Below are 20,888 nucleotides of genomic sequence, written 5' to 3'. Positions count from 1 at the left end.
CTCCCACCCAGACACTGCCCTGCCCCCCAGCAATCCCCCCCCCCCCCCCGGAGCTTGCTTTGACACCCTCCCTTGTTCCTGCTCCTTCATCCATGTTCTTTCTGGACATGCGCATGCACAGCACTGCTTGGCGCTTCTGAAGCTGGGCCCTGCAAGGAGGAACCAGCCCTTGGAGCTGGGCTTGCACCGGATCTGGTAGTTTCCCACCACATCTCACCTGGGAAGAGGTGACTTGTTCTCTTTCCTTCTTACCTTACGTCTCCGTTCCCTTCAAAGGTCTCCGCTGCCTCGGGACCCGCCTCCTCAGGGCGCTGCCCCTCTGCCACTGGGCTGGGAGTGGGAGACTCCACAGTCTCTGCACTTGGGCTGAGAAGTCTCACTGGGACTCGTCTGTTGATGGCGTTAGTCAGCCCGATGGCCAGCCGGATCCATTCTGTAGCGCTGCCCGAGAGGGAGCTTTACAAGTGCCCAGTGGCCGTTGGTATTTTCTGGGGCTCTGTGTAGGGGATTGGTCTTGGCCATCTTTTCCACGGGAAATGCCTCTTCTTTGGAACAGCAGCTCCCAGGAGTTCATGGAACTTCTTCTTCTCAGCTTGGGAAGGGAACAACTAAGGGACAATGGGACAGAGTTTTATGGCATTTAACCAGGATGGACAGGGAAGGTGTCCCTACCTGGTATATTGTAGAAACTGGGAATGGGTGACAGGAGGGATCACTTAACAATTGTCTGTCCTGAGGATTTCCACTGGGCAATGGAATTGGCTGCTGTTGTGAGACAGGATCCTGGGCTAGTTGGGCAACTGGCATGGCCCAGTCTGGCTGCTTTGATGTTCTGTTTGGTTTCTGTTCTTGTCCCCTCTGGGCAATGGAAAATGGACCCATGTCCTGAAGGGGACAAAAAATTTCCTGTGAAATACCAATGTAGGTAAGGGAAAAGGCCTCTTCATGTGTCCCTGATGGTCTAGTGGTTAGGATTCAGCACTTTCACTGCTGAGGCCTGGGTTCAATTCCCAGTCAGGGAAATCAGCCTCAATTCTCACATGATAACTGCCCACTCATTCATCTTACCTCATTGTTACAGCAGCTGTGACCCAAGAGGTTCACTCAGGGCCCCTTTCCCACCTCTCCCTCACTGCCAAGACAGCACCTGCCATTTTCACAAGCCCTTCAGAAGGGGCAGAGCTGGTGACTCAAACTGCCCCTCCCCTCTCCCATGTGGGCAGCCCTGCAGGAAGCTCTGTGGCACACACAGCACTAGCCCAGCGCAGTGTCAGGTCGGCACAAGATCCATTGGTTCAGTTTGGTTGTTGAAGGAGACAACCCAGAACTGGCTCCAGCCCCCACTCAGTAACCTGGGGAAATGACCCACCAGGCCTGGGCCCCTCGGAGAGGCAACGATTCCCCACTGGCCAGGGCAGAGCCTCCCTCTCACACAGTCATGGAGCCTTCTCCCCCTGGTCCTGCCTCCCCCACTTCACTCAGCTCTCACTGCTCGGTGCTGCCAGGGAGGGGCCTCCCTGCGAGAGCCGCCTGGGCAGGTTCCTGCCACAGAGACACGTCCCAGAGCAGGACGGATGCTCAGACCGACACTGAGTGTTGCTCAGCGCTGGGGTGAGACAGGGAAGGAGAAAAGGGTCTAACGGCGCCTGCAGCCTTTCAGAACAGCCCCCGGCCCCACCCCCACGTCCCAGCTCTTCCCTCTCCCTGTGCTGGGCACTACCTGGACTCAGGCCTCCCCGGTGTCAGCCTAAGGGCTCTGGGGAGACATGGTAGCTTTGGGGCTGGGCTGCTGCACAGCTTAGGGCAGGGGTGGGCAATGACTTTTGATGTGGAACCACTCCCAGGGCTTCACTTTTCCATGCTATTAATGGAAGAGGAGGGGGTCTGGGATGCAGGTTGGTGCAGACAGGAGCTTGGGGCAGAGGACTGGGGTGCAGGAACAATTGCAGGAGGTTGGGTTGTGACCTGGGGCAGAGGATTGGGGTGCAGGATCTGGAAGGGGTGAGGGTTCAGGACGGGGGCAGAGGGTTTGGTTTACGTGGGGTACCAGTGGGTGGGGGAAGGGAGGGGCTGGGGTGCCAGAGGCAGGCTCTGGCTGGGAGACTTACCTGGCTCACTCCCGGCCAGCAGCCCAGCACATTTCTCAGGCAGCTACTTCCCTGCCCCCACACAGGCTCTCAACCTCCGTTAGCCAATAAGCTGAGGGGCTGCAAAAGGCCCTTGTGATGTCACTGCCACACCCACCCCTGCCCTCCAGGGCTAATGTCCTGCCCCAGGCAGCCCCTTTGCCTGGCTGAGCTGCTCCCAGGGGTGAAAGTGACACATTTCTTACAGGGACTGTTCTATTGGGCACCACCCCTTGGGCTGGGGAAGGCTCAAGGCAGGAAGTTGGGGGAGGGGTTGTGATAGGACAGTACCTGTAAGAAATTACAGTGTGGAGTGGAGTGTGGGAGACTCAAGGTAGGTACTTGGGGAGCGTGTCAGTGGGGGGTGGGGCTCAGGGCAGGGGTGAGGATGTGGGAGTCAGGGCACAGGATTAGGGATGTGAGGGTGCTTGGGGCTGGGACTGTGTGTGTGTGTTGAGGGGATCAATGGGACTAGATTCCCAGCTCCCTCTGCTCTGGGATCCCTGAGGCCCTTTAACACACAAGGGCTTTCTCTGCAGTGCACTGAGGAGAGGAACCCCTGAGCCAGTGATGCCGCTTTGCCCAGGTTGGCAGGGACAGGAAGCAGGCCGGGTGCCCAATAACCCCAGACAGATGTGCACATCTGCATGTGAGCAGCAGCTGTTGTGGGGCTCTAGAAATCTCCCTCTAGATCTAATTCCCCACGTGCCAGGCACCAGTCAAAGCCAGGGCTCCGGGGTCTCAAGCAGAACCCTGCGGGGGGGGGGGGGATACGTGTCTATTTGAGGCAAGTTCCTCACTCCCACATCCCAGACACGTACTGTGGCAGAAAGACCAATGGTCCCTGCACAAAGTGTGTCTCAGGGATAAGCGTTAGCCCCGGGAACAAGCATCGCCCTGCAGAAGAGACACCCCTGGTCTGGAGCCAACAAGCCCAGGAGACACCCAGCTCAGGATCCCCAGGCGCACTGACACAGACTCCCTGGCACAGGAGAATCCCAAGCCTCAGTTCTACCGGCCAGAGTTTTCTCCTCTTCTCTTTCTTGTCAGCTCCCTGCAAAACACCTCACAACGGTAGATGAGGGTGAGTGGGGATAAACCCAGCTGTGCTGTAGAGCAGCTGTTAGGTGGGGAAAGAGAGGTGCTCCCGCCGCCTCCCCGAGCAACTCACACATGTAAGAAAACTGCCATTGGAGGTAGCTGCATGGTAGTTAGGATGGCTGAGTGGTCTAAGGCGCCAGACTCAAGGACTTGTCTTTCCCTTAGTTAGGTGTTCTGGTCTCCAAATGGAGGTGTGGGTTCAAATCCCACTCCTAACACATCGTCTCTTTCATGTCTAGAGAGGTGACCTCATTTCTCCTGACATTGTAGGAGCCCTTGCTCCTCCCACATGCTCATGAAAGCATTTTTCTGAGGCTGCATCTACACAGCAGGGTTCCTTGGGCATAACGGCCATTATACTGCAATAACAATGGGAGTGTCTACACAGAAATTTCATTATTCCAATGTCTGTAACGCTCCATTCAGACCTGTGGTCTGAGGAGCCAGGAGGTTTCCAGGCTGCAGACAGACAAGCCCACAGGCAAAGACAAAGCAAAGTCCCAGCCACTTCCTGCTCAGCCCAGCGGGGTCTCTGTGTGGCCCCCAGACCTTTCGTTTGCCTTTCCCCAGGTGCAGGGGCCCAGATTCAGCAACACTCACAGGCCCCACAGGAGGAGGCTGGTTTCCTGCTTTACCCCACGGCCCAGCAATGAGCCCACAGACTCCCCCTGTGCTCTGGAAGCCAGGTTTGCTGTGTGAATTGTGTGGGGGTAGGTAACATCAGGCCTGGGCACTGGGATTATTTACCAGTTTCCCTGGGGGGCCTGCTGTTTTCACAGCACAAATATCTTTCCCATCACCCCTTAGTCATCCCTTTCCCAAGCTGAGAAGAAGAAGTTCCATGAACTCCTGGGAGCTGCTGTTCCAAAGAAGAGGCATTTCCCGTGGAGAAGATGGCCAAGCCCAATCCGCTACACAGAGCCCCAGAAAATACCAATGGACACTGGGCACTTGTAAAGCTCCCTCTCAGGCAGCGCTACGGAATGGATCCGGCTGGCCATTGGGTTGACTAACGCCATCCACAGACGAGTCCCCGTGAGACTTCTCAGCCCAAGTGCAGAGACTGTGCAGTCTCCCACTCCCAGCCCAGTGGCAGAGGGGCAGCGCCCTGAGGAGGCGGGTCCCGAGCAGCAGAGACCTTTGAAGGGAGCGGAGACGTAAGATCAGAAGGAAGGGGAACAAGTCACCTCTTCTCAGGTGAGATGTGGTGGGAAACTACCAGTTCCGGTGCAAGCCAAGCTCCAAGGGCTGGTTCCTGCCCTGGTGGCTCCTTGCAGGGCCTGGCTTGAGAAGTGCCAAGGAGCCGTGTGTGGCCAGGAGAAAGGGTGGAGAAGGAACGTGGATGAAGGATCAGGGTGGGGGAGCAGGAAGAAGGGAGGGTGTCAAAGGAAGCTGGGGGTGCTGGGTGAGCTGGGGGGGAAGAAAGCAAGGGGAACGGGGTGGCTGGGGTCTGGGCATGAGGCAGGACATTATGTGGCTTTGTGTCCACTTGCACCAAAGGCCACAGCCACACTGCCCTGAAGGTGCACAGCATTGGCACTTCCAGGGTGGGTCCTGGACTGTGTGGCTGCAATGACCTGGTCCCAGATAAGGTACCGCTGAGACGTCTCAGCCCCAGCCCTGCATCCTCCTATCTCAGCCTAACCTGCTGAGCTGTCTCCCACATGCTCCTGAAAGCCAGCACACAGGCCACCCATCCCTGCACCAGGAGGCAGGCCTTAGAACTGCCTTGTGGGCACCCAGGGGAAGTGCAATAATAGAAGATGCTGTGTTTCTGCCTGGCTTTGAACCAGGGACCTTTTGCATGTTAAGCAAATGTGATAAACCCTACACCACAGAAACACACTGAACAGTATTTTCTGCTGCACTTAAACTTGGGCAAATATTCGGTTGCTAACCCTTTGGCCAACAGAGATTGCTGCAGGGCAAAGGAATTCTCTGTTGTCAGTTTTGTGCCCTCAGGAAGGGACCAAACTGAAGGAGGCCGGGCCCCCACCTGGGGACTCCAACCTAAACCCTGAGGCCAAGGGGTTTACAAGCCAGAGAATCAAAGTTTGCTCCATTTCTCCCTCCCCCAGCCCTGTAGAACCTCAAAGGCAACTCTACAGTCCCAGCGGCTGGGGGAGATGTGCATGTTAGAGCCTCTGCCCACTGAGCTGTCGCCTTCTGTGCCCAGGGAGCCAGACACCGCCAGGGTGGGAAGGCAGAAGGGAAATGGGGAATGGCCGAACTTTGCGAGACAATGGTGTTGTCTGGGACCGTACATAGAACAGTTTAGAGGTGGGTCTGAGTAGGGCACCGTGGCTTAGCTGGCTAAAGCACTTGGCTAATAAACAGCAGCTCCTGAGTTCAGTTACCATTGGTGCCTTGTTGCAGCTTTTGCTCACATTTACTTAAGCCCTTCTGGGACACAGAAGAGGTCTCCTCTGGCCACCCATGGTACCACTGGTTCAGGAAAAGTGCTTTAGCCAACTAAGCCATGGTGCCCTCTTCCACAGTTTCTTTAAAATGGTTCTTTATGTTTCCAGACAACACTTTTGACTCCCAAAGTGCAGCCGTTCCCCACTTCCCTCCAGCCATGGAGTCCAGGCAGTTTCTGGCCTCCTGGGCACAGAAAGCTACAGCTCCGTGGGCAGGGGGCTTTGGCTTCCTTGCCCATGGGATGCCGTTGCAGGAAGGGCTGCTCAGCAGGGGTGGGGTTCACCTGTCAAGGAAAGGAAGAGTATTTGGGTGCAGACTGGCTAACCTAGTGAGGAGGCTTTAAACTAGGTTTGATGGGGGCAAAGCCCACAGGTAAATGACTCACATGGACACCTGGGAGATGGGCCAGAAATGGGAGAGAGCAGGGGCTGTAACCACAGAGATAAATGAGGGACGAGGGACCACTGGGAAGCAAAATCTAATCTGTGTCTTAGATGCTCATATAGACACATGGAAACGATGGGTAATGAGCAGGAAGAAGTTGGTATCACAGGGACTTGGTGGGATAATACACTTTATTGAAATTTTGGCACAGAAGGGTAGAGCTTGCTCGGGAAGGACTGGCAGGAAAAAGGGAGGAGGAGTTTCCTTCGATATGAAACATGAGAACACTTGGCCTGAGGCAGAGATGGACACAGGAGACTTGTCAGGAGTCTCTGGGTGAGGTTAAAGGGGTAAAACCCCAGGGTGATGTCACACTAGGCATCTATTCCAGACACCTCCCCAGGCAGAAGAGGTGCCTGAGGCTTTTTAAACAATTAACAAAATCATCCAAAGTGCAGCTGGTTTCTCACACTCAGCATCACCCACAGCTGGCAGGCAGTTTGCAGGGAGCTGAAAAGAAACAGAAGAGGGGAAACTGGAGCCTGGCAGAACCAAGTCTTGAACCAAGTCTTGGGATTCTTCTGTGTCCAGATGTGCTAAGCAGCTGGCAGCCAAGCTCCCAAGTGCTGGTCTGTTCCCGCCCTCCCCAGGCAGGTGAATCCCCTCCGCTGGGTGTTACAGGCTGGACTTTGCCTGCCTGACTTTAGCCAGGGAACTGCTCCCTGTGAGGCAAACATGACACCCTCTGCCCTGCGGAAACCAGCCCCTTGCCTTATGGAAGAGGGAAAGAGCCCCTGGAAGCACTTAGCCCCTGGCTGGCTCTGCCTGTGGAAAAGAGGAAGCAGCAAACATCTATCACTGGAGAATGTGGGTATCGATCCCACTGCCGCTTGCATGCAAAGCAAGCGCTCTACCACTTGAGCTAATTCCCCTGCCTGTTAGTAGCTTTTCCTGTCCCACCCACCTTATTCCAGAGCTCACAACGTCCCTTCTGATAAACCCTCATCTAAAACTCAGCATATATCCAGAGAAGTTGCGGTTCCCTTTACAAGACTCTGCACAGCTCAGTTCCAATCAGCCGGTCTTCCCTAGAGCCCGGAACATCGACCGCGGCAGCGTCGCTCTTACGCCCAGTGTAGACACGGCCTGAGAGTGTCACAAACCAGCCCCGGACACATTCCTGGCTAGGACCAGTCACAGTCTGGGCTCAGTGAGGGTCCGTCCTACCTGAGACGTGTGTGACACAAAAGCCTCCTGTTCCCTGCCCAGTTCCCAACACTGGCTGCAGACCCAGCGATATTTGGTGCCTTGGCTGCTGTCCCTGCTGGCAGGGAGCTGTCCCGCACCTGCAGTTCATCCACCTCCCGGAGAGGCAGCAGCTCTGTGAGGGGGAGAAGCCGGGGCATTTCGCTGCATGTGTAAAAACCATCACTGCCGGCCCAGGCTGGACCAGTGTGCTGGCATCCCTCATGTCTGGAGCATCTGCCAGGGAAAAACTGAAACAGCGTCAGGAGATGAGGGGTCAGGGTCCCCCCCGGCAGAAGCTATAGGGGATGGGGTCCCTCTACTTCTCCACAGCAGGAAATACTGGACCAGGGGTTCCTCTACCCCTCCCCAGGAGGAGCTATGGGGCCTGGGGACCCTCCACCCCCCAGCAGGAGCCAATGGGCACCATAGGGGCTCACACAAAAACAGGTGCACATGCCCTCAATATCGGTGCCCAGGGCAAAACTCGCTCCGCTCCTGGAACGGGAATAGCAACTAGCAGTGAGGCCCCTCCCTGGCAGCACCGTGTCAGACGGTTTCTTCTTGGCCTAGTGCCTCCTGAATGCTGGGAGCAGCTGCCTGGTCCGAGGGGCTGCAGTTCCCTAGAGAGAGGGGCTGGGGCCGGTGGCTGCAGAAAAACCCTTCTGCTGTGTCTGTGGCTGAGCAGCACAAAGGAAGATACAAGATCCCTGGGGGGGTCTTTGCTGGATGAACGTGTCTGAGGAAAGATGCTGGAAGCGCAACAGACACACAAAAGGGGCGCGAGGGACAGTTTGAGTCACACACACGGCAGGGGGCGCAGCTCAGCCAGGGACCTTATCCACTCACAGAGCTTCCCAGCTTCTCCACCCCCCAAACCCCACCAGGCAAACCAAGTAACTAACCGCCCACTACTCTGGAGTCGCTGCCTCTCATGGGCCTTCTCGTCCTCCGGCTCCGCTTTGTCTCCAGACAGACCCTGCTCTGCTACAGTCACCTCCCTCTGGCTGTCACTCCTGGGCCTTCTAGGGCAAAATTTGCTGTTTCATTTTGATGCGTGGGCTTTTAGCACTCAGATCTGCACCTAACACCAGCATTGGCTGGTCAGTTTCTGTAGAGAATCCTTGCCAATTGTGTCAGAGAATAGAAGAAAGTAAATTCGTTGTCACTGAGAGTAAACTGTCACCCCAAGTGGGACTTGAACCCACAAACCCTTGCTTAGGAGGCCAATGCCTTGTCTATTAAGCCACTGGGGTACACAGGAAAGACTCCCAGAGACAGAAATTCACCTTCTAAATGTCCCTTCTTCAACTTTTAGCTCCTGATTAAGCCCCTTTGAAGAAGCCAGATACACAGGAAGGGCTGATCACACCCCTCTGAAAATCAGCTTTCCATGGGTATCAGCAGCTGGCTCCAAGTCATGGGCCTTGACGTCTCGTCTCCCTCTTGAAACCAGGGAAGTGTCTCCCACCGCTGCAGCCTCCTGATGCTCTATGGCCGTGTCTGTACAGCAGGGACAGCAACACTCACAGCCCCACAGGAGGGTCCCTGGCCTAGCAATGTGGCCCCCTGAGCAGCCTCTGATGTTCCCTGCTTGAGCCCCAGAACCAGCCCTGAGTGACGGGGGCAGAGGGGGAGCAGCTCACACATGCCAAGGGGCTGGCCAGAGGCAGGACATGAGCCTGCAAGGCAGCAGTGACATCACAAGGAACTTTTATAGCACCTCAGCTCATTGGCTGGGAGGCAGTGACCTCACAGAGGGACCATGGCAACAGCCAGGTGGGACAGGCTGCAGGGCTGGGGCATCTCAGAGACCCCCATGGCCTGGCTGCCTGGAATCTCCTTTGTGAGGTTTCCCCTTGAGGGCAGAAGGGATTGAGGGTCCCAGCTGGGAGTGTCTCTGTGGAGATTTCCCCTTTCCCCAGGCTGCAGTGGGAGGGGCTGAGGCAGGCAGGGGCACAGGAGGGGCTGGCACTGAAATGAAGAGAGATCTGGGAGAAGCAAAATGGCTGGGGTGTGATTATGTCATTAGTGGCAAGTGTCCATTAGTAACCAAGGTTTAGGGAGGGCAGGACACCTCATCTGAGCTGCTGGGATTGGTTACCAATTACCCAAAGCCAGCACTGCCAGGAACCTTTGTGCCACTCGCTGGCTGGCCGGGGACACCCAGGGCTGGAAGGTTTTGGCTTTTCAGAATGTTCCCTGGGCTGTTGTACAAAGCTCAGTGCTCGTAACAAACCCAAACACCCCCTGGCTACATCTACCCTGCAGGTTTCTTACACAAGAACTGTTTTGTGCAAGAGTTCTTGTGCAAAATGTCTTGTGCAAGAGCACGTGCACACTGCCATGTGCTTTTGGGCAAGTATGTCTGTGGCAGTGTGCATGCTCTCTTGTGCAAGAAAGCTCTGATGGCCATTTTAGTCATAGGGGTTTCTTGCAGAAATAAACCCTGTTGCCCATTCATACTACCTTCTTGTGCAAGAGCTCTTGCACAAGAGGGTTTATTCCTCATGGGGAGAGGAATAACTCTTGCCCAAGAAGCCCTCTTTTCCTACGTTTTGCCATAAACTTAGTTACTCAAGAACATGCGTGCATTGTAGATGCTCCTCAAGTTTTTGTGCAGGAATGGCCATTATTGGCCCATGGGTGCCCAGAGACGGGCTGTCTAGTCAAAGTCTGGCTCGGCGCGCTCTGCAATGGGAAGATGTCCATGGAACAGGCAGATGGCAGCGGCACACGGTTCTGGTGGGCCCAGCATCGACAGGAGCGTTTCCGATATGAGTGTTTACTGACAGTGTCCGTCTCTGATCTGATTTCACAGTGAGCTTCCCTCACATACCCCTGCCGCAATTCCTTGACCTTGGCTCTGACTTGGTCTAGGATGCGGGGGTAGGAGGGAGGTGGCCTTTCTTTGTAAGACCATTGGCCATTCGGCATAAATGTCCACATTCCTCCGCATGGACTGCAGGGCCTGCAGAGACTCCTCCTTGGACCACAGCTCCAAGAGGGTCTTTATCTGTCGCCCAGACAATGACAGTGCCTGGCGTTTGCTGCCCCTTGCTTGATTTCATTCCCAGCCAATGCAAGGTGGGAAGGGAACAGGCGACCTCCTGGGGGAGATCTTATTTAACTCTGAACAACAGGCACAAGTGGGTCCCACAGCCAAGGGCTCCCTCTCACCGCTTTTCGTGGGGAGCAGCTCAAACACCCTGTACTGTGTATTCTCAGATTGCCCCTGTCCCACCGGGCTGTTGTCTTGGACCCTCTGTGAGGTCAATGCCTCCTAACCAATGAGCTGAGGTGCTGCACAAGGCCCTTGTGATGTCACTGCTGCCTTGCAGGACTCATGTCCTGCTCCTGGCCAACCCTTTGGCCTGTTTGAGCTGCTCCCCCTGTATCACCCCCACTCACTCAGGGTACGTCTGCACTGCAGAAGTAAACAGGGTCTCAACCACTGTTTCCAATACAGCCAGCTGAAAGGGGAGAGCAGTCCTAGCTGTGGGGACACTCCTTCAGTTGTTTAGCCCTGCAAGATACTCAACTGTTGATATGGAAATACAGCTCATGCTGGGCTGCAAAAGGAATCCGGGCTGTGGCTATGTAAATCCAGTTCAGCCAGTGCTGTAGGCCTGATGGAGGATCGGTTGTGAGAATGGAATGTGGAGTATTGTAACTAATTTGGCTGTGGTGGGGTCACAAACCATTTTATCTCTAACTGTGGGAATTGTAAAATATGACACCAATGCTTGCAGGAGAGACACTGTCATTGAAAAAAGTCTGGGATGGACGAGCCTTCCCCTTCCAGACTCAAGTGGAGTGGACTCTGGGTGTGGGGGGAAGGAGCGTGAACCAGCAGCCCACATGTCCTCCAGCCATGAGCTATGAGACTGGTTCATTCTGTCTCTCCCTCCCCCACTGCCCATTCTAAGGATAGACCTAAAACAGACTCCTTAAGGAATCTCTTTGTTATTTTGAAATATTATTCCAGTGGGGGCTGGAAACTTTTGTCCAGCCTAGGTGGGGGACAAGAGCTGAAATCACCAAGGAAACTGAAAAAGAGCAGAAATCACTGGGGTTTAGCCCAGAGCCAGACCGATCCCGATCGAAGAAGCAGCAGCTGGCAGGAGCAAGCAGCCAGCAGGGTGAATGGTAGGGTCAAGAGCAGGTAGTTGGTGGGTGGCCAGTAGGAGCAGTGGCAGGTGGCCAGCAGGGTAGCTGGTGGGAGTAGCTGGCGGCAAGCCAGTAGGAGCAGTGGCAGGTGGCCAGCGGAGTGGGTGAGATGCCTCCTATGCCCACTCCCTCCAAGAGTGGGAGGTGAACTCTGAAAATCACGCCTGAGCTCTTATCTGCCCTGAGCAAGGGCAGCAACTGTGGATGGGGTAAGGAGGAAGTCTGGGCACGTGAATGGGACATGTACATTGCTGGACTTACATTGCTGGCAAAGGACACTGCTCAAGCCACTTGAGCCGAGACTTATTTGTGGGTTGGTTCTGAACCCTGCTTGTGGTATTTTCCCAGGCGAATGCCACGTTACTTCTCACCCTCTTTCATTCAAAGTTTCTTTTCTACATTCAGACTCTGTGCTGGCGAGTGGGGAAGTGTGTGTGTGTGGATTTCCCAGGCTGCTGGGTGGGGGCTCAAGCCACTTTTGTGTGAGATGAATGAAGAGAAACCCCTAGACATCAAACCCAGCCCTGGCTGCTGCCAGCACTACCTGGCAGAAGAGATACACTAGCAGGGGGACTGACCAAAGCAAAGGCCTCGCTATGAGCAGGCTTAGAACTTTTTCAGGGAAACCCTATTGGATTTCTAGTCCAACACCATGACCACTTGGCCACCACAGATGTGAAGACAGCAAAGCCCCAGGGCCAGGGGAACTGGCAGATAATCCCAATGCCCAGGCCTGATGTCACCTGCTACATAAAATTCACACAGAAAACCGGGCTCTTAAAACAGGGGAAGTTTGGGGCTTGTTGCTGGGCCGTGGGGTGAAGCATTAAACCAGCCCCCTGCTGTGGGGCCTGTGAGTGTTGCTGAATGTTTGCCCCTGGAAATGGGAAACAAAAGGTCTGGGAGCCACACAGAGACCCTGCTGGGCTGAAGTCCCAACGACTCCACTTTGTCTTTGCCTGTGGGCTTGTCTGTCTGCAGCCTGGAAACCTCCTGGCTCCTCAGACCACTGGTCTGGATGGAGCATTACAGAAGTCAGAATAATGGAATTGCTGTGTAGACGCTCCCATTGTTATTGCAGTGTAATGGCCGTTATTGCCAAGGAACGCTGCTGTGTAGATGCAGCCTCAGAGAAATGCTGAGCAAGGGCTCCTGCAATGTCAGAGGAGTCATTGAAATGAGGTCACTTCTCTAGATATAAGAAGGAAGCCATGTCAGGAGTGGGATTTGAACCCACACCAACATTCAGAGACGAGAACACCCCACTGAGGAAAGACAGAACCTTGAGTCTGGCACCTTAGACCACTCGGCCATCCTGACAACTGTACAAAGTTTTTCAACCGCAGTTTTCTTACATGTGTGAGTTGCTCAGGGAGGCGGCGGGAGCACCTCTCTTTCCCCACCTAACAGCTGCTCTACAGCACAGCTGGGTTTATCCCCACTCACCCTCATCTACCGTTGTGAGGTATTTTACAGGGAGCTGACAGGAAACAGAAGAGGGTAAACCGCTGGCTGGCAGAACCGAGGCCTGGGATTGTCCTGTGCCAGGGAGTCTGTGTCAGTGCCCTTGGGGATCCTGAGCAGGGTTGGTACTTGGGGTGGGGCCGGGGGCTGTTCTGAAAGGCTGCTGGCACCGTTAGACCCTTTTGTCCTTCCCTGTCTCACCCCAGCGCTGAGCAACACTCAGTGTCGGTCTGAGCATCCGTCCTGCTCTGGGACGTGTCTCTGTGGCAGGAACCTGCCCAGGCGGCTCTCGCAGTGAGGCCCCTCCCTGGCAGCACCGAGCAGTGAGAGCTGAGTGAAGGGGGAGGCAGGACCAGGGGGAGAAGGCTCCGTGACTGTGTCAGAGGGAGGCTCTGCCCTGGCCAGGGGGGAATCGTTGCCTCTCCGAGGGGCCCAGGCCTGGTGGGTCATTTCCCCAGGTTACTGAGTGGGGGCTGGAGCCAGTTCTGGGTTGTCTCCTTCAACAACCAAACTGAACCAATGGATCTTGTGCCGACCTGACACTGCGCTGGGCTAGTGCTGTGTGTGCCACAGAGCTTCCTGCAGGGCTGCCCACGTGGGAGAGGGGAGGGGCAGTTTGAGTCACCCAGTTCTGCCCCTTCTGAAGGGCTTGTGAAAATGGCAGGTGCTGTCTTGGCAGTGAGGGAGAGGTGGGACAGGGGCCCTGAGTGAACCTCTTGGGTCACAGCTGCTGTAACAATGAGGTAAGATGAATGAGTGGGCAGATGAAAACTGAGGTTGGTTTCTCTGACTGGGAATTGAACCCAAACCTCAGCAGTGAAAGTGCTGAATCCTAACCACTAGACCAGGGGTCTCCAAACTACGGCCCGCGGGCTGGATGCGGCCCGTGAGGCCCTCTCATCCAGCCCGTGGAGACCTTTTTGTCTGGCCCCGCCTTCTTCCGCGTGCACCAACCGGAGCCAATCAGGCGGAGGGTGGCTGCGGCGGTGGAAGGAGAGAGCTTGAGTCCGAGCATTGGTGTCAGCAGGAGAAACGGATTCGCAGGCGGCTGCGCGAGGCCCCAGCGCGCGCACGGGACAGCAGGTAGCCCAGGTCAGGGACGGCTCCGCGTGCCGCTTGGCCGGGCGGGCGAAAAAGGGGAGTCTCGAAGGCGGGCTCCGGATCAGACCCGGCGGCAGAGGATCGCGGGAGGCTGGACGGAGGGGAGGAAACCCGACGGTGGTTTCTCAGGGGCTAGGAGAGAGGGGCTACTTCTCCGGGGGCGGGGCTGAGGAGCTGGTGCCCATTGCAGGAGGCGATCTGGTTGCTGTGGCACAGCCTCTGGGTGACGCTGTGCCGTGCCTAGCGCGCTGCCCTGGTCCCTGCAGTGTGCCCTGAAGAAACAGCCCTCTCCCTTCCACGTCTGATCTCTCTCATCCACAACCCAGAGCAGCACCGCCCTGCCGGGTATCAGTCTGTGGGAGCGTTGGGCACTGCTTTCCAACTTCCTTTACCAAGTGATAACGTGTCTGCTTTCAAACCAGCTTTTCCCATTAAAATGCATGCCCCTTGTTCCATGGGGCTATGTTACAAATTGTCACCTCATTCCCAGCATGATAGGAGAGCGATCACATCTCTTCAAGTGTGAGTGTCTTAGGCTGAACATATTGCCAGGATTATGTTGCTTACAATTTTCATCACATTGCGCAGGTGGAAATGAGTTCTCAGCAGTTTCCCCGTTCTGGAGCCCCTCCTGCAGGTCTAGGACAAGCACCACCCCCAATTTCAAACAGTGATTTCTAAAGCCAGAAATGTCTGCTATTTTGGCATCCAGGAAACAATTTCACCATTCACACTAATACAGGTGTTCATGTGTAGTGTATCAATGTGTTATTAAATAATAACTGAATAAAATAATATTAAATAAATAATTAAAAACAACATCCATGTTTTGATTGTTTTTTATTTGGACCTCAAGTGTGTAGTCGGCCCCCGAACTGCTGTTTGATAGTTAATGCGGCCCTCGGGCTGAAAAGTTTGGAGACCCATGCACTAGACCATCAGGGGCACATGAACAAGGCTCTTTCCTTACCTACACTAGCCTTTCACAGGCCACTTTCTGTCCCCTTCAGGACACGGGTCCATTTTCCTTTGCCCAGAGGGGACAAGAACAGAAACCAAACAGAACATCAAAGCAGCCAGACTGGGCCATGCCAGTTGCCCAACGAGCCCAGGATCCTGTCTCACAACAGCAGCCAATTTCATTGCCCAGTCGGAATCCTCAGGACAGACAATTAATAAGTGACCCCTCCCATCGCCCATTCCCAGCTTCTAGAATACACCAGCTAGGGACACCTGCCCTGTCCATCCTGGTTCAATGCCATTGATTGACCTTTCCTGCATTAAATTATCCAGTTCTGTTTTGGACCTTCATGTAGATTTCACCTTCACAACATCCTGTGGCAAGGAGTTCCACTGGGTGCAAAAATGCTTCTTTTTAATTTATTTTTAATTTGGCTACTTACCAGTTTCATTCTGTCACCCAGGATCTTGAGTTGGAGAAAAAAATTCTTCTTGCTTTCTGCACCCCTGTCATTATTACATGAAACTCTGTCCCATCGCCTCTGAGTCTAGACTACACCTAGACTGTGCTCTCTCCAACATCCCCTCCCTCAGAAGAAATGCAAATCTGCTGATCCTTTTTGAGGAAGAGATTTTTCCGATATTTGGTCCCGTGTAGCCCACCCGTGGTGGGTGGGGCAGGGAAACTGCTCAGAGCCGGGGGAATTAGCTCCGGTGGCAGAGCCCTTGCTTAGCATGTGAGAGGCAGTGGGACCAATAGCTACATTCCTCAGTGTCTGTGGTGTTCTCCTTCCTCCTTCTCACAGGCAGAGTCGGGGGGCTCTGAGCATCCAGAGACCCCTCCCTCTTCCTTCCTGGTCTCCGAAAAACCCCACCTAGTGGGCACGGAGCTGCTGGGCCTGGTGGAGTGCTGGGAGAGGGGCCAGTGCTCCCTTTGCGCACAAGAGGTAGGAGGATTCACTCCCATCTTCTCCTGCCTGCTCGCTGGTGCTGAGGGGCCAGACCCTTTCCTGCCACCCCAACTCTTATTCCCACAATGCACTGTGTGCAGGGGCCATTGGTCTTTGTGCCAAAGTGGGTGGCTGGGAGCCAGCACTCAGGACCCTTCCCCAAATATACAACCCCCCTCCCCACCCAAACCCTCTGTTCAGCTCACACTGTCTGGCTGCCTCCAGCATGGGCTGAGCAGGTGACCTGCCCTACAGCTGGGAGAGCATCAGGCACCTGAGCACAAGTCTGATCAGTCTGGGGACCAAGCTCCACTGGGCCTCAGACACCCAGCACAGGAGTAAAACTGCCCCTGGGGAACCTCAGGACAAAGAACATAAAACCCAGACAGCACAAGGAGCTCACAGCAACCAGCCCAGCAGGTCCCACTGAGACTTGAACTCAGACTGCAGGATTCAGAGTCCTGAGTGCTGCCCCTTACACCATGAGACAGCTGCTGATGGGGACCTGGGGCACTCAGGTCTCAGACTGGCCTCTGCTCTCCTGGCTTCCCACCAACAGCTTCATCTCTCAGGACTCTCTGGCTACGTCTACACGGCACATTGATTTTGGAATAAGCTGGTCTTGAATAGTGATTCCAAAATAGCTTATTTCGAACTAGCACGTCTACACTGCAGGGAAACCTCAGAATAGTCCGAGTCAGGCTCCCCTAATGTAGGCGAGTTATCTCGATTTAGAGCCCTGGGAGAAATAACTTAGAATGGGCCTAGGGAGGGGCCATTTTGAAATAGCGGAAGTGGAGCATCTCCACACGCATTATTCTGGAATAGCTACTTGGGAACAGGCATTATTCCTCGTAGAGTGAGGTTTGCAGAAGCTGGAATAACCCGTCTGTTACTTCAGATTATTTCCCATTAACGGAATTGCTGCACAGACTTTGGCATTGCTATTCTAAACGGCCATTATTCCAAAATAACTTTTCTGTGTAGACAGAACCTGTGTCCTGCCCCAGCTCTGCTGCGTTCAGGACAAATTCCTCGTTAGGGTCCATCACAACCTGGGGTCAGTGAGGGGAGGGGTCTGTCCCACCTGAGATGTGTCACACAAAAGCCTCTTGTTCTCTGGCCAGTGCCTGACACCAGCTGCAGGTATGTGCTTTGCATGGGGGTGTAGCTCAGTGGCCAAGTGTTTGACTGCAGATCAAGTGGTCCTTGGTTCAAACCCAAATGCCCCCTTGAAAAATCATCCTTTAATAGAAACATTTACCTCTCCAGTTTTATTGCATCCTGGATTTCCATTGTATGTGGACTCTTTAAATGAATACAAACTGTTACATTTTTCTGGCACCAATGCACATAAACCAGGCAAACTGATCCCTCAGCTAGAAGATCCTCAAATCAGCTGTGTCTGGTTTCTGTTTCCATCCATTCAACAATGGTGTGATCTGAATACCCATTGGCAGGTCATTGCTCTCCGTGGGCTGGGCTGTGCAGAAGAACAGGTGATTGCTAACAGGGAGTTTTGAGAGGGAGTTCTCCAGGTGAAGGAGAAGCAGATACAGGACTCTTGAGGGAAGTGTGTTTTGTTATTGGGGCTTTCTTAGTGTGTGCAGAGCTTGTGTTTGTTTGGTGTGTGGTGGTTTGTGGGGGTTTTTTTTTCCTTTCCCTCCTCCCCCCCAGTTTGAGTGAGGCTTTAGAGGGGGAGTTCTCCAGGTAGAGGAGAAGTAGATACAGGAGTCTTGGGAGAAGTGGGTGTTGTGCTTGGGGCTTTCTTGCTGTGTGCTGAGCTTGTGTTTGTGAGTAAGGGTTGTGTGTGTTCTTTTTTGTTTGTTTATTTATTTATTTTCCCCTGTGTTTGAGAGTGAGGTTTTTTTTTTTCCTTCCCCCCTCCCCTTGATAGAGTTTGTGCTGTGATTGGTAGGGGCTGTGATTGGCAGGTGGAAACCGTTGGCTTCTAATTAATGTTGAATTCTAGAAGCCTCTGCTGATTGGCTGAGCCTTGGTAGGGGGAGGGGCTTTATAAGGCAGTGGGCAAGCGACCAAAGAGCTTGCGAACAGGTGATTGCTAACAGGGAGTTTTGAGAGGGAGTTCTCAAGGGGAGAGGGAAGGGCGGGAGGTTCTCTTGTCTGTCTTTTTAAATCCCTTCTCCAGGACAGCAGCGATGGTTGATGATGCGTCTGCTGCTGTTGTTACCTGCACGGCGTGTGCCATGTTTGTCTTCCTCCCGGAAGAAAGAACGGATTTCATCTGCACGAAGTGCAAGCTGGTCGAGATTTTGGAAGAAAAAATTAGAGGACTGGAGGCCCAAGTGTCGACCTTACGCTTGATCAGAGAGGATGAAGACTTCCTCGATAGAAGGCAGCAATTGATCCTTCAAGCACGGCAGGCAGAGGAGCCAGAGAGGGCAGTACGCGACCAAGAAGAGAACTGGCAGCATGTAACTTCTAGAAGGGGAAAAAGGCCAGCACGGGATTCCCCCGATGCTATAGAGGTAAGCAATCGCTTTCAAGCTCTCTCCACAGGCTCTGCAGTGCTGAAAGCTCTGGAAGGGACCTCACAAGGTAGAAACCAGAAGGGAGCACCATCTACTGAAAGGCATGGGATGCGTAGTCCTAGGGATGGGGGTTCCACGGCCACCACCCCCAAAAGGAAACGACGGGTGGTGGTGGTCGGGGACTCCCTCCTAAGAGGGACTGAGCCATCCCTCTGCCGTCCGGACCTGGAATCTCGAGAGGTGTGCTGCTTACCGGGAGCTCGCATTCGGGATGTCACTGAGAGGCTTAGCAAGCTGATCAAACCTTCAGATCGCTACCCCTTCCTGCTTCTCCATGTAGGAACGAATGATACTGCCAAGAATGACCTTGAGCGGGTTGCTGCTGATTATGTAGCGCTGGGAAGAAGGATCCAAGACTTTGGAGCGCAAGTGGTGTTCTCGTCCATCCTCCCTGTTGAAGGGAAAGGACTGGGCAGGGATCGTCGAATTGAGGACGTAAATGCGTGGTTGCGCAGGTGGTGTCGCAGAGAGGGCTTTGGTTTCTTCGACCATGGGACTCTGTTCCGGGCGCAAGGATTGTTAGGAAGAGATGGGATCCACCTAACCAAGAGAGGAAGGAGCATCTTCGCGGGCAGGCTTGCGAACCTAGTGAGGAGGGCTTTAAACTAGGTTCGTCGGGGTACGGTGACCAAAACCCTGAGGGGAGTGGGAAAGTCAGATACCGGGAAGAAATGCATAGAGCAAGGAGCGAGAAAGGAGGACCCCAGTTTCGAATGGAGAAGATAGTGCAATCAACTGGTTACCTGAAGTGTTTGTACACTAATGCGAGAAGCCTGGGCAACAAGCAGGAAGAACTGGAGGCCCTGGCCCAGACCAAGAAATATGATTTAATTGGGATAACAGAGACTTGGTGGGATGACTCACATGACTGGAGCGCTGTCATGGAAGGGTATAGATTGTTCAGGAAGAACAGGCAGGGGAGAAAAGGAGAAGGAGTTGCACTATATGTAAGAGAGCACTACGATTGCTCTGAACTCCAGTATAAAGAGGGAGAAAAACTTGTTGAAAGTCTATGGGTCAGGTTTAAAGGAGCAAACAGCAGTGATGTGGTTGGTGTCTGCTACAGGCCACCGAACCAGGTGGATGAGGTAGATGAGGCTTTCTTCGGACAACTGAGCGAAGCTTCCAGATCGCAGGCCCTGGTTCTCATGGGGGACTTTAATCACCCTGACATCTGTTGGGAAACCAATACGGCAGTACACAGGCAATCCTGGAAGTTTTTGGAGAATGTTGGGGATAACTTCTTGGTACAAGTGCTGAAGGATCCGACCAGGGGCCGTGCACAGCTTGACCTTCTCCTCACAAACAGGGAGGAACTAATAGGGGACGTAGAGGTGGGTGACAACCTGGGAAGCAGTGATCATGAGATGGTAGATTTCAGGATCCTGATCAAAGGAAGGAAAGAGAGTAGTAAAATACACACCTTGGACTTCAAAAAAGCAGATTTTGACTCCCTCAGAGATCTGATGGAAAGAATCCCCTGGGATGTTAACATGAAGGGGAAAGGAGTCCAGGACAGCTGGCAGTATTTTAAAGAAGCCTTATTGAAGGCACAGAAAGAAACCATCCCGATGCGTAGCAAGAGAGGCAAACCTGGTAGGAGACCGGATTGGCTTACAGGGGAAATCCTTGGTGTACTTAAGCACAAAAAGGAAGCTTACAGAAAGTGGAAACTTGGACAAATGACTAGGGAGGAGTTTAAATGTATAGTTCGAGAATGCCGGGGGGTTATCAGGAAGGCGAAAGCGCAAATGGAGTTGCGACTAGCTAAGGATGTAAAGGATAACAAGAAAGGTTTCTACAGGCATGTCAACAAGAAGAAGGTGATCAGAGAGGGTGTGCAGTCCCTAATGGATGAAAGAGGTAACCTAGTGACAGAGGATGTGGGGAAAGCTGAAGTACTCAATGCTTTCTTTGCCTCTGTATTCACGGACAAGGTCGGCTCCTGGACTTCTGTGCTAAGCGACGCAAGATGGGAAGAAGATGGACAGCCCTTGGTGGGTAAAGAACAGGTTAGGAACTATTTAGAAAAGCTAAACGTACATAAATCCATGGGTCCAGACTTAATGCACCCAAGGGTACTGAAGGAGTTGGCAAATGTCATTGAGGAGCCTTTGGCCATTATCTTTGAAAAGTCGTGGAGATCGGGCGAAATCCCGGATGATTGGAAAAAGGCAAATGTAGTGCCCATCTTCAAAAAAGGGAAGAAGGACGATCCAGGGAACTATAGGCCGGTCAGTCTTACCTCGGTTCCTGGAAAAATCATGGAAGGGATCCTAAAGGAATCCATTTTGAGACACTTGAATGAGAGGAAAGTGATCAGGAATAGTCAGCATGGATTCACAAAGGGCAAGTCGTGCTTGACCAATCTGATTAGCTTCTATGATGAGGTAACTGGCTCAGTGGACATGGGG

General features: G+C 53.7%; 1 protein-coding gene and 4 non-coding genes across 5 annotated transcripts in view; 2 read left to right on the top strand and 3 right to left on the bottom strand.

The window, feature by feature from the left end:
* Positions 1-20,888, bottom strand: part of LOC142826104 (uncharacterized) — a 284,204-nt gene that overhangs the window by 102,227 nt on the left and 161,089 nt on the right.
* On the top strand, positions 951-1,022 carry TRNAE-UUC (transfer RNA glutamic acid (anticodon UUC)). Its single transcript has one exon. It is a non-coding gene; the product is annotated as a tRNA-Glu (tRNA).
* TRNAL-CAA (transfer RNA leucine (anticodon CAA)) lies at positions 3,337-3,445 on the top strand. Its single transcript has 2 exons — positions 3,337-3,374; positions 3,400-3,445. It is a non-coding gene; the product is annotated as a tRNA-Leu (tRNA).
* Positions 6,892-6,964, bottom strand: TRNAA-UGC (transfer RNA alanine (anticodon UGC)). The gene has a single exon. It is a non-coding gene; the product is annotated as a tRNA-Ala (tRNA).
* On the bottom strand, positions 12,660-12,767 carry TRNAL-CAA (transfer RNA leucine (anticodon CAA)). Its single transcript has 2 exons — positions 12,730-12,767; positions 12,660-12,698 (listed from the first exon to the last, which is right to left on the bottom strand). It is a non-coding gene; the product is annotated as a tRNA-Leu (tRNA).

This window comes from Pelodiscus sinensis, chromosome 25, assembly GCF_052426305.1.
Source record: "Pelodiscus sinensis isolate ZL-2025 chromosome 25, ASM5242630v1, whole genome shotgun sequence".
Taxonomy (NCBI): Eukaryota; Metazoa; Chordata; order Testudines; family Trionychidae; genus Pelodiscus; species Pelodiscus sinensis.
This window is presented reverse-complemented; position numbering and strand designations above follow the sequence as displayed.